General features: G+C 43.8%; 1 protein-coding gene across 1 annotated transcript in view; it reads left to right on the forward strand.

The window, feature by feature from the left end:
• acsf3 (acyl-CoA synthetase family member 3) overlaps positions 1-12,985 on the forward strand; it is a 62,216-nt gene extending 49,231 nt beyond the window's left edge. Inside the window, exon 12 of the transcript XR_014568915.1 lies at positions 12,910-12,985. The gene's annotated coding sequence lies outside the window, so the exon portion shown is untranslated. The remainder of the gene's footprint in view (positions 1-12,909) is intronic.
• Positions 12,986-13,767: the final 782 nt, after the last annotated feature.

The following is a 13,767-nucleotide window of genomic DNA, read 5'->3' on the forward strand; positions in this document are numbered from 1 at the left end:
TGAAATACAGTATATATGTTTTTGTTTTCTTTCTTTCTTTTTTCTTTCATTCTTTCTTTCTTTGTCTGTCTCTCTCGTCCACACATGTACACTGTTGTTCTAGCCCTACAGTATGTGCAAAGTGCAATATCTCTCTCATCTACACACTCCAAACACTCGAGCGCGAACCCACACACACACACGCCTTACTCAGCAGTTAATCTAGATTCCTAATCTTCTCTAAGAAAGAGAGAGAGGGAGAGAAGGAGAATGAGAGAGAGTGTAGTCGCCTTGCATGGCTGCGTGTATCAATATCTGTGCATTGATCTCGCCTTGCCTCTCCTCCGCCATCCGTCCAGATATAGATTGGTTTTCCCAGCAGATATCTGAGCCCAGCATCTGACTGATGGGTGGTATGTATGTGTGGTGGTAGGCTATTGAACCAGGGGGGGGGTGCCCTGCATGCCACAGCAGACAGCACTGTGTAAGGCCTGTTTTATGCTCCGTCGTACAATGCCAAAATAGCAGGGGCACAAGCGCACAACGCATCGTGCATACGTGCATTAGCTATTTTAAGTTACTGTCATATGGTGAAGTAGTACAGGGTGCAGGCATCAGCAGCCAGGTAACACATACAATATGTTCAGGCACGGTTATTGGTTATGCAAGTGATGCGGTCATGGGTGGGGGTCACTATACTCCAGCGTTTCTCTATCACTGTCTCAATTAGTATGCGCGTGTGTTTGTGTGCATGCGCACACGTGCATCGTGCGTGCGTGCGTGTCTGTCTGCGCTGTTGTCATCAGTGGCTGACCATAAATCAGACACCCCGGGCCTGGGGATCGCCTGCCTCGTGCCTCCACGTGTAATTACAAAGCTGACATTTAAACAGCAGCAGCCATATTTCACTCCCTGCCAGCACTGGACCCAGAGTGGTCTACAGATGGAGTAAAGTTTTCAGGGGGAAAAGAGAGAGAGAGAGAGAGAGAGAGAGTAGGAGAAAAATCAATAAGAGGTAAAATGCATTCTAATGCCTTGTTAATGGACCCGCATATTAATTATTCAGCGGTGGCCATTTTATCTGCTCATTAAAGTGGCAGCTCAGAGGAGAAATATGCAGCATTGTTCTGCTCTGCTGCTTTCAGGGTTATTACCAGCTTGTCCTCTCCCCTCTCTAACACTGCTTACACAGCGCTGGACACAATTTTCACAGCATTTGTGTTCTTGTTGTAGAGCTGATTTGCCATTGTTGTCTTTGTCTTACAATACAGATCAATATCTATGTGTCACTGTCTCTTAGTGTCCATGTATCGAGACTGCAATCGAGAAAACAATTCTAAAGAATAGTATAAAGTTAATTAAATGCACTGGAGACTGTAAATGGCTTGTGCAGTGTGAAGTTCAGGCTATTTTCCATTTATTTCACTACCTTAATCTCTAGCATAATTTTAATGATAATTGCTGAATATAATTCTGATATATGCTACCATAACCTGTACCATAATTAAGTGTAATTGTGATTGGAATCTTACAAGGAAACATCAGTACATGCATTCTGGTGATATAATTTAGCTTGTATAAAAGGTTCAGTTCTGTTCAGTTTTATTTTGGTCATAGAATAAACATTACGTTATGTACATTATGTATTCATTTCGTCATATAAAAAAATGTAGAGACCAAAAGGGTTTAGGCTGAAGCCAATGGCTTATTGTGCCTATCCCAAGGGAGGAAATAAATTGAGCGAAAACAGAAATACACAACAGGAGAAGACAGATTTGATCACACAGAATCCAGAGTCGTACATACTGTAAGAAGAATGTTATTTATACGGTTATTATATAATAACATTACTTTATCATAATAAGTGATTAAGATATGATTAATAGATATACTAGGTTATAATAATGTTCTATACTTCTATAAAAAAAAATCAAATGTATTAATTGAGCTACACTTTTTCAGTTTGTTGTCCAAGCCGTTCCAAAGTTTCACACCTCTAACGCTTATACATCTCCCTTTTTTGTTGGTTCTTGCCTTAGTCCCCTTAAATATGCCGAATCCCCTAAGATTGTACCTGCTCTCTCGAGCCTCGAACAACTCCTGGACACAGCACGGAAGCAGTCTGTTATGTGTTTTATACATTACAACTGCTGTTGAGAGGACTACCAGATCATGCCATTTTAAGGTGTGTGACTGAATAAAAAGTGGATTTGTTGGTGCGTAATAATCGCCGTGATTAATAATTCGGATTGCTTTCTTTTGGAGAAGAAATATGGGGTTAAATGTTTGATTCATAGTTGCTCCCCCATACTTCCACACAATAACTGATGTGCGGAAGTACGAGGGAGCAATACAGTAAGTACAGTGATTTCTGGTCCAAAATTGGTTTAATCTTATACAGTATTGCAATAGTTTTAAAGACTTTGGTTCTTAAATTGCTTATGTGTGTTTTCCAGTTAAGTTTATTGTCAATTATTAACTCCTAAACATGTACTATCTTGTACTTGTTCGTTTTAACGTCAGCAAACTGTTTGTCTATTTTCCTGTTACCAAAGATGATGAAATTATAGTTTTGCTTAAGTTTAGTGATAATTTATTAATATCGAAACAATTTTTTAGAGTTATAAGCTCTTTGGCTCCCCCCTGTGCAATACAGACTTCCGCAAACTCTTTAGCCATGCATTGCATTGCATTGCAGTTCCTCGAATACCGTACCTTTCAAAAACAATGATGAGCAGGCCTTGATGTATGGTGTCAAATGCCTTGCTCAGATCAATAAAAAACCCTACAGTATATTCGTTATTGTCAATTGCTGTAGATATATGTTCTACCAATTCCGTGACTGCCATAGAGGTGGACCTGTTTGATCTAAAACCATACTGGTGACTGCTTAGTAAATTGTGTTTTTCTATGAAGTTATCAAGCCTTAGCACAAACAGTTTTTCTAGAATTTTTGAGAATTGTGACAGCAGAGAGTTAGTAGTTTGCAAAATTATATTTGTAGATACATTGCATTTTTGAAGATACAACTTTAGAAGTCTTCATACTGCTTGGGAAGACCCCAGTTAAAAAGGATTGATTGCAGATGTATGTGAATCGTGCAACTATACAATTTATGATGTCTTTAATTAGTGCCATATCTATGTCTGTACAGTCTGACTTCTTGTTTTTGAACTGCTGAACAATTTCCAGGATTTTTCTTTCGTGTACAATCTTGATGAAGATTGAATTTGGATTCTGTTTGATTATTCTTTCATTTAGAGTAGACCTTCAGTATCTCTCTGTTCTGGGATGTTTTTTGCAAGAGTAGGCCCGACATTTACAAAGAAGTTATTAAATTAATTTTCTATTTCCTTGGTATTATTTATACTAGTGTTATCTTTAATACAATGATTTGGGTAGCTGTTACTTACCTGACCCTTTTAAATTATACTATTCAAAATCTTCCATGTACCTTGGATGTTACTGCTGTGCTGTATTGTGCTGTGCTGTCTTGATTATTGTAAATCGCTCTGGATTAAGAGCGTCTGCTAAATGCCTAAATTGTAAATTGTAAATTGCTGTTGGGGCGGTGGGTCGCGAGACATGGCCAAAGCATTTCTGGTGGTCCCCAGCCAAAAACGTTGAGAACCCCTGCTCTAGATCTCCATTTTAGTGGTTTCTTATCTTTGCTCTACAGATCCATCCCACTGTTTGGATATAAGGATTTGACAAGGGATGTACAGTCAAATATTTCACGCTGTCCATCATTTTGTGCGTCGTCATGTCATTTACCTCCAGGACAACACAGATGTCAGATGTCTATATAGATAACCAAAGAAACATTCCTTCCATTCTTTAATGTTCTGTCTCAAATAAAATAATTGTCAATCTGACTGTGGAATAAAACGGAATGCGGGGACTCGGTAGACAAGGTGGATGAGGCTAGAGGGCAGAGGGAGGCTATACTATTAGCAGTGCGTGCTTGGAGTTGGGAGAAGGAGGTGAGGTGGATTTGTTAGAGGGGGGGAAAAATTAAAATTCCTCTTTGGCCTGCTGTCAACCTGCGTATGCTGGCTGCTCAGAGGAGCTGCGTGACAGGATTCCTAATGACACTGCAGCAGCCATTGCCACAAATTGCTTTGACTTGATTTATTTCTCCTTCTTTTACCACCACCGTTCCTCCTCCCTCCCTTCCCTCCGACACTGCCATTCAAGCATTCAGTCTCTGGTGCGCAAGCACACACACACACACACACACACACACACACACACACACACAATGTCTCCTCTTCAGCACCATGCCAGTGGCAGAGAACATCTGTCTTTGGGTCCCCCTGCCACACAGTGTTATAGTCAATGTAGGTCGCTCAGTCGAGTGACCAGTCTGGAATTGCCTCTGGGCAGAGCAAACCACAGCTGACTGGGGGATGGGCGTCTAAGCGTAAACTTGTCCCCAGGTCCATCCTACTTGCCTGCCCCACCATGCACTTTCTGATAAAGACTGGGTCTGGGTCTGGGTCTAAAACAATAAAAGTATTTAATAATTCCGGTAATCTACAATCAATATTCAAAACCAATGATGATGGCATTCAGTCGTTTGATATTTGGTTATTTTACACATCTTGGTTATTTCTAATGATTACTACAGTATGGTCAATCATAATTGCCCATGCTCCGTGATTGGTGGCAGAGCGTGACAGCTCTGCCAAATTAATGTATTTAGCCACAGAACCTCATCTGAAAATATGTTGTGCCAGGGAACCCCATACAAGATTTGTTAAATTAGTTGAAGCCTATTTAGCTTGCTGCTTATTGGAAATGGAAGTCCAAAAATAAATTGTAGGCGCTTGGGTGGCGCAGTGGTAAAGTGCCTGCCCACCACCATGGAGGTTGTGGGTTCAAATCCACCGTGGTGCCTCCGGCTTTGTCGAGCGTCTCATATACGAACATAATTGGGGGAGGGAAGCTGGGCGGCGAGGGTGAGAATTGTCACTGCATGGAAATCCTACGGGCTGGGGCAGCACATGTCAGCAGGAGGATTAGGACGAAGGCTGAAAATCCTTTTGGTGGGGCTCCTCATTGGCAGGTGAGTCACTGACTCACTGAGTCAGTATAGGACAATAGCAGTGACACTGAAATGTGTGTGGGGAGGATTCGAGAGATTTTAAGTTAACCCATTTCCCGCCTTTGGCTTACATTAGCATTGAGTTGCTATAGGTGATGTTGTCAACAGTAATGGTGCGTGCCATCTTGAACTGTGCAAACCCCCGTGCCGCGCCCACTCTATCTGTTTCTTTCAATCGCCTTTATCTCCTATTCCTTGTCCCAGGTGGCATTTCTCGTCGCTGATCGGTAGATCTAGATGTGGTCCAGCAACACACACAGTGTAAGTAACATTTGTAACATCCGGTCACGGGTTTTGGCTCTTCAAAATAAGGGTTATACGGGGGAAATAAACATTAACTCTTTTATTGTGGCTAGCTGCATAAATCCCAGTTCCCAGTGCCACCTTCAGCGTTCCCTTTAAGAGAAGGAGTTTGCCCGCCCCACACACACACTCAACACACACTTTGCTATCATTAGCACAAGCGCACACTGTTTACCTGTCGTCAGAAACGTTTACATGTCGGGAGTGATGCGGTACAAAGTCACAAATGACATCCGAACTTTGGATGGCAGAAGATCCACCAAGGACAGCTCTCCAAAATTCAGATTTTTTGAAAATGCTTCTTTGAATTGAGGTAAACGGAGAAAGGTTTTAACGTCCCATAGCTGGTGGTGACGGAAGAGCTGCATAGCAACCGTACCAATGTTAAATGCTGCTGTGGGGCTCAACCATTATAGTATACATTGGGGTCCGTATATATTACAGAACTAGCAAATAACGTCCCCTAGCGGCCGCTTACTTATATATATATATACGGACATGGGAAATAAATAATTAATTAATTGATCCTGACGTGGAAAGTTTAACGTGCGGAAGTACGGACTTCAGAGCATTCAGAGATTGTGGAAGAGTTGTCTGACTTGAGAGACTGTCTGGCAAGTTGTTCAACTTTCCCTGTTTCTCTCTCTCTCGCCTTGTCGTTCTGATAAGCTCTGTGGATTTGATTTGCCGCTTTGCTCGTGTTGTTCTGTTATAATTTGTGATCCATATTTCCACGCTGGTGCACGACCATGCAGATATTTCTCTTTCATTCTTGCAGCGCCGTCTGCATAATCAACAGTGATGCATCCCTATATATGCTCAAACCCCGTTGTTTGGCCACTTTTTTTAATCTCCTCACATTTAGACTGTTTAAATTGTTTCAGTTGAGTTAAGCTCCTATTTACCTTAACCAATGTGGAATGCTATCAGAGGCAGCAGGCGGTACTCTGCAGTCAGCCAGCAGATAGCTTGTTCATGCAGGGAAAGCCCAGATAAGGAGGTTGAGGAGGGAATACTGTTTAATCAAACAGTGAAGCACAGGGGAGGTGAGTGCAGGGAGCCAGGTGTGTTTAAAGGACATTTTGCTTCCACTTTTCGGTGTCTCTCTTTTACTCGCTCTCTGTCATATACTCTCTTACTCTGAATGTCTTTTCATTTTTCCATTTTCATTCTCTCTCAATCATTTCTATATCTCCCGCCGTCTCTCTCTATCTATATAACCCCTTCATTCCCCCTTCCTCTGTATGCCCTTTTCAGCAGCAGTGGCTGAGGTATTTATCATCTTTATACCTGGAGGTTTGAGGGCCATGCGTTGGGCCTGATAGATGGGCCAGCCACTGATGTGCAGCCACCTCAGGAGACACAAACCAGACAGCTATTTAGTGGCTGAACAAGACACATTGCTTTTCTTTTATTGTTTTCAAACTGCCTCCTGTGTGTGTGTGTGTGTGTGTGTGTGTGTGTGTGTGTGTGTGTGTGTGTGTGTGTGTGTGTGCGTGTGCGTGTGCGTGTGTGTGTGTGTGTGAAACAACAACAACAAAGAAGAAGGTGACAGATGCCCTCCTCCTTGTCCAGAAGCGTGAGCACAGGGCCCCGGGTCTCACCGTGCTGTTGACATCCACTGTGGCAGAAGGCCCTGGGTCTCACCGTGCTGTTGACATCCACTGTGGCAGAGGGCCCCGGGTCTCACCATGCTGTTGACATCCACTGTGGCAGAAGGCCCCGGGTCTCACCGTGCTGTTGACATCCACTGTGGCAGAGGGCCTTGGGTCTCACCGTGCTGTTGACATCCACTGTGGCAGAAGGCCCCGGGTCTCACCGTGCTGTTGACATCCACTGTGGCAGAAGGCCCTGGGTCTCACCGTGCTGTTGACATCCACTGTGGCAGAAGGCCCTGGGTCTCACCGTGCTGTTGACATCCACTGTGGCAGAAGGCCCCGGGTCTCACCGTGCTGTTGACATCCACTGTGGCAGAGGGCCCCGGGTCTCACCGTGCTGTTGACATCCACTGTGGCAGAGGGCCTTGGGTCTCACCGTGCTGTTGACATCCACTGTGGCAGAGGGCCTTGGGTCTCACCATGCTGTTGACATCCACTGTGGCAGAAGGCCCCGGGTCTCACCGTGCTGTTGACATCCACTGTGGCAGAAGGCCCTGGGTCTCACCGTGCTGTTGATATCCACTGTGGCAGAAGGCCCTGGGTCTCACCGTGCTGTTGACATCCACTGTGGCAGAAGGCCCTGGGTCTCACCGTGCTGTTGACATCCACTGTGGCAGAAGGCCCTGGGTCTCACCGTGCTGTTGACATCCACTGTGGCAGAGGGCCCTGGTTCTCACCGTGCTGTTGACATCCACTGTGGCAGAGGGCCCTGGGTCTCACCGTGCTGTTGACATCCACTGTGGCAGAAGGCCCTGGGTTTCACCGTGCTGTTGACATCCACTGTGGCAGAAGGTCTCACCGTGCTGTTGACATCCACTGTCCAATCCAATCCAATCCACTTTATTTATATAGCACGTTTTAAAACTCTGAGTTTACAAAGTGCTGTACAGGAGAATAAAATAAAATAAAAACAAGTGCACTAAAGCTACCACACAGAAAAACAACAGCGAGAAAACAAAGTACACACAGTGACAACAACTGAGACACATTACAGAAAACAACAGAAAAACAACAGCATCACAGTGAGACGAAACATATACAAGGACCAAAGGAACTCAAGCGGGGTTAAAAGCCAAGGTAAAGAGGTGGGTCTTCAGGCGGGATTTAAAGGTCTCGATGGAGGGGGCCAATTTGACGTGGGAGGGGAGTGCGTTCCATAGTTTAGGGGCTACAACAGAAAAGGCTCGGTCGCCTCTGGACTTTAAGCGGGTCTTCTTTGTGACCCTGAGGTTTAGCTGGCCCTCAGACCGCAGTGATCTAGCAGGAGTATAAACCTCAATAAGGTCCGACAAATAAAGAGGAGCCAGACCATTTATAGATTTAAAGACAAATAAAAGAATTTTAAAATCCACTCTGAAGCGGACAGGGAGCCAATGAAGGGAGGCCAAGACAGGTGTGATATGCTCACGTCTGCGAGTACCTGTGAGTAGACGAGCGGCTGAGTTTTGGACTAGCTGGAGTCGAGCAAGGGAGGCTTGGTTTAAACCAGCGTACAAGGCATTACAGTAGTCCAACCGCGTAGATATGAAGGCATGTATAACTCGCTCAAAATCACTAAAAGATAGCACCGACTTGATTTTGGCCAGCAGCCTCAGATGATAGAAACTAGAGCTAACTACCGCATTGACCTGTTTGTCAAGTTTAAGGGCATTGTCTAGTTTGACGCCAAGGTTTGAGACCACAGGTTTCACATATGGCTGCAGGGAACCTAGGTCAGTGGGAACGATACCAGGACCGCTAGGTCCAAACACTATAACCTCCGTTTTACTTTCGTTGACACTTAGAAAATTAAGAGCCATCCATGCCTTGATGTCACTTAGACAGTCAAGCAGAGGTTTCAGGGAGCCGTTATTGTCCTTTTTAAGGGGCATGTATATTTGCGAATCATCCGCATAAAGGTGATACGAAATGCCATGTTTCTTAAAGATAAGGCCAATAGGAAGTAAATATAAAGAAAATAGAATAGGCCCAAGGATCGAGCCCTGGGGGACTCCAGAGGACAGGGGGGTGGAGGACGATACGAAGTCGCCAAATTTAACAGAGAAGCATCTCTCCGATAAATAGGAAGAGAACCAGGCTAAAGCGGTATCTCTGACACCAACACAAAGCTCCAAACGAGATATGAGAGTATTGTGATCGAGAGTGTCGAAAGCAGAGCTTAGATCTAGGAGTAGTAGGATCACAGAGTCCCCAGAGTCGGTGGTCAACAGGATGTCATTGAAAACCTTCAACAGCGCTGACTCTGTGCTGTGAAACGCTTTGAACCCAGATTGAAAAACATCAAAAATGCTATTAAGCTGCAAAAAAGACTGGAGTTGAGACAGCACCGTTTTCTCAAGGATCTTAGAAATGAACGGAAGCTTTGAGATGGGTCTGTAGTTAGATAAAACAGAGGTATCCAGACTAGGTTTCTTTATCAGGGGTGTCACCACTGCTGTTTTAAAGTACGCTGGTACAATCCCTGAGACAAGGCTGCTATTTATGATAGCATGGACTCTAGGCCCAATGGTCTCCCAGACCTCCTTAAAGAGGTGTGTGGGGATAGCGTCTGTAGGGCAGGATGATGTTTTGAGTTGTGAGACAATTTCACTAAGTTTAGAGAAAGATATAGGCTGGAAATGATTAAGTGTAGTTGTGCAGGTGACGGCCATGGAGGGGTCAAAAGCAGGGGGGGAAATTTGTGCTCTGATCATATTGACCTTGTCTATAAAAAAGCTGAGAAATTTCTCACAGACATCAAGAGAAGCTTCCAGACAAGTGGGTTGGGGGGGATTTACCAGCTGCTCAATGGTCTTAAAAAGAACGCGTGGTTTATCCATATTTTTTGAAATAATGTCAGAGAAATGCCTTGATTTTTCCTCTTTGACAGTCCTCTGATATTTTTTCCAACACTCATTAAGAATGTCGTGTGACACATGGAGCCTGTCTTTTCTCCACCTGCGCTCAGCCCTCCTACACTCTCTCCTGACAGCGCGGGTGGTGTCATTTAGCCAAGGCTCAGACTTGGGTTTGGGACGCATGGCTTTTAAAGGCGCAACATTGTCCAAAATGCCAGTGCAGGTGGAAAGAAACGAGGATGTAAGTTGCTCAGTGTCAAGACCCTCGGCGAGGCTAATGTCAGCATGCGCTACGCTATTAAAAGCTGAAGAAAAAAGAGCGGCGGTGGCAGGTTTCAGCACACGGCACTGGCGTGTAGAAGTGCATGATTTAAACGTGTCACAGGGCAGTATAAAATCAAAAAGTACAGGGAAATGATCCGAACAAACTGGAGCACAGACCTGCACATTAGAGATTTGCAAACCATGCGAAATGACGAGATCTAGCGTGTGACCAAGTTCATGTGTAGGTGCATTAACATGCTGGACAAGGTTAAAAGCATCAAGTACATCCAAGAAATCTTTAGCTAGTGGCTTAGAAATGCAGCAAACGTGCACGTTGGTATCACCAACAAATAAGCATTTATCGTACTTAATCAGAATGCTAGCCAAGAAATCAGAAAAGTCCTTTATAAAGTCTTGTATAAAGGCCTGTATCCAGGCGGTCGGTAAATAACCGCACAAAGCACCGGGTCAGAGCGACGTAGTTCAAACAAGCTCAGTTCAAATGAGGAGAATGACAGCGGTGTCAAGGGTTTACAATAAAGACTGTTTTTAAAAATAGTAGCAATTCCTCCTCCTGCACGACCTGTCATCCTAGGAGAGTTTATAACAGAACAGTCAGGAGGTAGAAGTTCGGTGTGGCAGAAGGTCTCACCGTGCTGTTGACATCCACTGTGGCAGAAGGTCTCACCGTGCTGTTGACATCCACTGTGGCAGAAGGTCTCACCGTGCTGTTGACATCCACTGTGGCAGAAGGTCTCACCGTGCTGTTGACATCCACTGTGGCAGAAGGTCCCACTGTGCTGTTGACATCCACTGAGGCAGAGGCCCCGGGTCTCACCGTGCTGTTGACAAATCTCTAGCCCTCTGACAATGATGACTGTGTGTTATAGCATACATAAAGCACTCAGACACAATCCCTCCCTGCTATGGAGACTGCTAGGCAGCATGGGAGCTGAGCAGTGAGCACCCTGGGCAAGGGCACACATGTAGCCAGGAGTGTGTGTGTGTGTGTGTGGGTGTGTGTGTGTGTGTGTGTGTGTGTGTGTGTGTGTGTGTGTGTGTGTGTGTGTGTGTGTGTGTGTGTGTGTGTGTGTGTGTGTGTGTGTGTGTGTGTGTGTGCGTGTGACTGTGCGTGCATGCAGAGAGAGTGAGAGAGAGAGAGAGAGAGAGATTGTACAGTATATTTTCTGTGCATGTGTAAATGCTTTGCTCATGAGTGCTTTGTCTGTGCAAATTTGTATTGTGTGCAGAGTAGTTTCTTGCTGAAACCTGCATGCCACTGATTAGCAATTTATGAATCTGGCTATTATAGCTAATGGCAATGTCATTTAGAAAACCCACTCAGTTGTTCACCATGGGCGAGAGGAAAAGTAGAAGCAATGCATTCCCAGGCAGCGCTGTGTGCCAATGGGTACTGCAGAGAGAAGCACACACCACAACACTTATATTAGTAGCTCTGTAACACAAAGGAGCCACCAGCATGGTATCTCATGTTCAGTTCACCCAGCAGAACGAAGCCCTTCACGTGTGACGTGTAACCTGGCTCTTGTTAAAGGTGTCCTGCTGTCCTCTGGCCATAGAGACAAACTCATGGGATTCTTTATATAGCCTAGTCAGCATGCAGAACAAAATACACTTAGTGAAATACTCACTGTTAATACAATTGTCATTTCTTTTCATAGTTAAGCACTTCAGCACTCACAATGAGCTTGTAAATTTGTTATTTTCAAAAAATAAATTGACTAGGGGTGCTAGGCTGACAGTGGTTAAATGTACTGTGCCGAGACGGGAAGGCAGTGCACCTGGTGCACATCGCTGTTGCCGGGCAGAATCCTCTTATCTCCATGTTTCTACTTTTTATGTTTTTTTTGTTTGTTTTTTGTCATACTATACTATATACTATACTATAGTATACAGTCTCACATGCAGTAGCTGATCTACCAGCTATTTATTCTATCTATGATGGTTTTTATATGAAAGTGAAAGTGTCTTTTTGAGGGGCGCAGCTTTTGTCCACACACGTCTCATATTTGCCATTGACAATGAAAGGAGAAATTAGGTCAAATGTCTGCCAAATATGATACAAACATTAAATGCCGTTGACAATGATGATTACGTCATATGTAGACGAGCAAATCGGCTATAACCAAACATAAGTTCAGTTGTTCATGAGATGATGTATGATGATGTATACATCATCATACATCATCTCATGAACAACTGATTGTTTGGCACATAAGAAACTAACGTATGTAATTAGGAAGAAACCTGCTGTATTCTATTATTCTATAAGATATGGGAGAAGTTTTTGGACTTCATTAAGCGAGGTGATGTTGAAGAGGCTTTGGATGTGTAGTGGTTAATTGGAGTAGTCAGCTGTGGGGTGTAATTTGTTTTTTTTGTTATTATTATTATATATTTTTAATTTGTTCCGTATTATGGTCATTCTTTCTTCTTTGAAGATTTTGTTTTGTATTTGTGCTGCCATGGGGATGTGGGGGGGGAAATATATGTGAATAATACCTTTGAAAACATGTTTAAAAAAAAGAAAAAAACTAAACTAAAAGTATGCGTTGTCATAAAAATAGAAAACAAATAAAAAACTAGCAAATAGATACTTCATTCATTGTCAATGGGAATTTAATGTTTGTGTAGGACAAAGTCTGTGGACTGACACCAAAAGCTGGATATAAGTCAAAACTAATAAAGCTAAAGTATACCCAGCAAATCCCTAAACTATTATAACCGTGCGCCCCAACAGGCACAACAAGGCCAACTACAACATCTACGCGGAGGACCCCGGCGGGAGCCTCCACCAGGGGGCGTACTCTTCTACGAAAACCTGGGCCCCCCGGGGGGGCCAAATGCCCCGGGGGCCCATCATCAGTCCAGCGCCCCGCCGTCGCACTACGTCAACAATGACGAGGCGGCGTGCCTCCGCGAGCGCTCCGAGCAGAGCCGCCGCGGATCCAACCTGGGCCAGTTCTTCCAGGTAGGGCCAAATTCCGAAAAGTCCAAGAGCCGCGAGCTAAAGAAATGTTAGTGTTATTTTTACGAATTTATTTACGAATGTATTTTGTAACAGACTACATGACTAGTCTAAAAATTAAGGAAACGCACAGTAAAAAGCCACGTTTCCATCTATAAGGCATTTACCCATTTTGGGCGGGAACCCCTTGGTGTTAGCATTATGTTATGTTTTAGCTATTGAAAAATAGCAATGTGGCCCTCTGGTGAGCCACATTGCATATTACTGTCGTAGCAAAAATAGCCAATCTACAAGCTCAAAACATGCAACACGTTTTGAGCTTGTAGATTGTCTATTTTTGCTTTATTTGAATTGAAATCCTAAAATAATTTCTGCTATTTTGGAGAAATTGGAATCCTGAAAAGTTTTTATTTAACTTCAAATTATAGTCATTATAGTTACGTTAACTTTATGAACTAAATACAAATACATTGGACATACAAAAAGACAATAACATTTCAATACTAGGCCTACTCATTAAGCTACTAATTTAGACTGAAGTAATTAAAGCGGGTCATGTTTGCATGTTTGGAAGTGAAACAGCTGAAATAAATAATATATCAGTATTCCGATATTTACCTGCGGGCCACA

Source organism: Protomyctophum parallelum (genome assembly GCF_964188405.1).
Source record: "Protomyctophum parallelum genome assembly, chromosome: 2".
Lineage (NCBI taxonomy): Eukaryota > Metazoa > Chordata > Actinopteri > Myctophiformes > Myctophidae > Protomyctophum > Protomyctophum parallelum.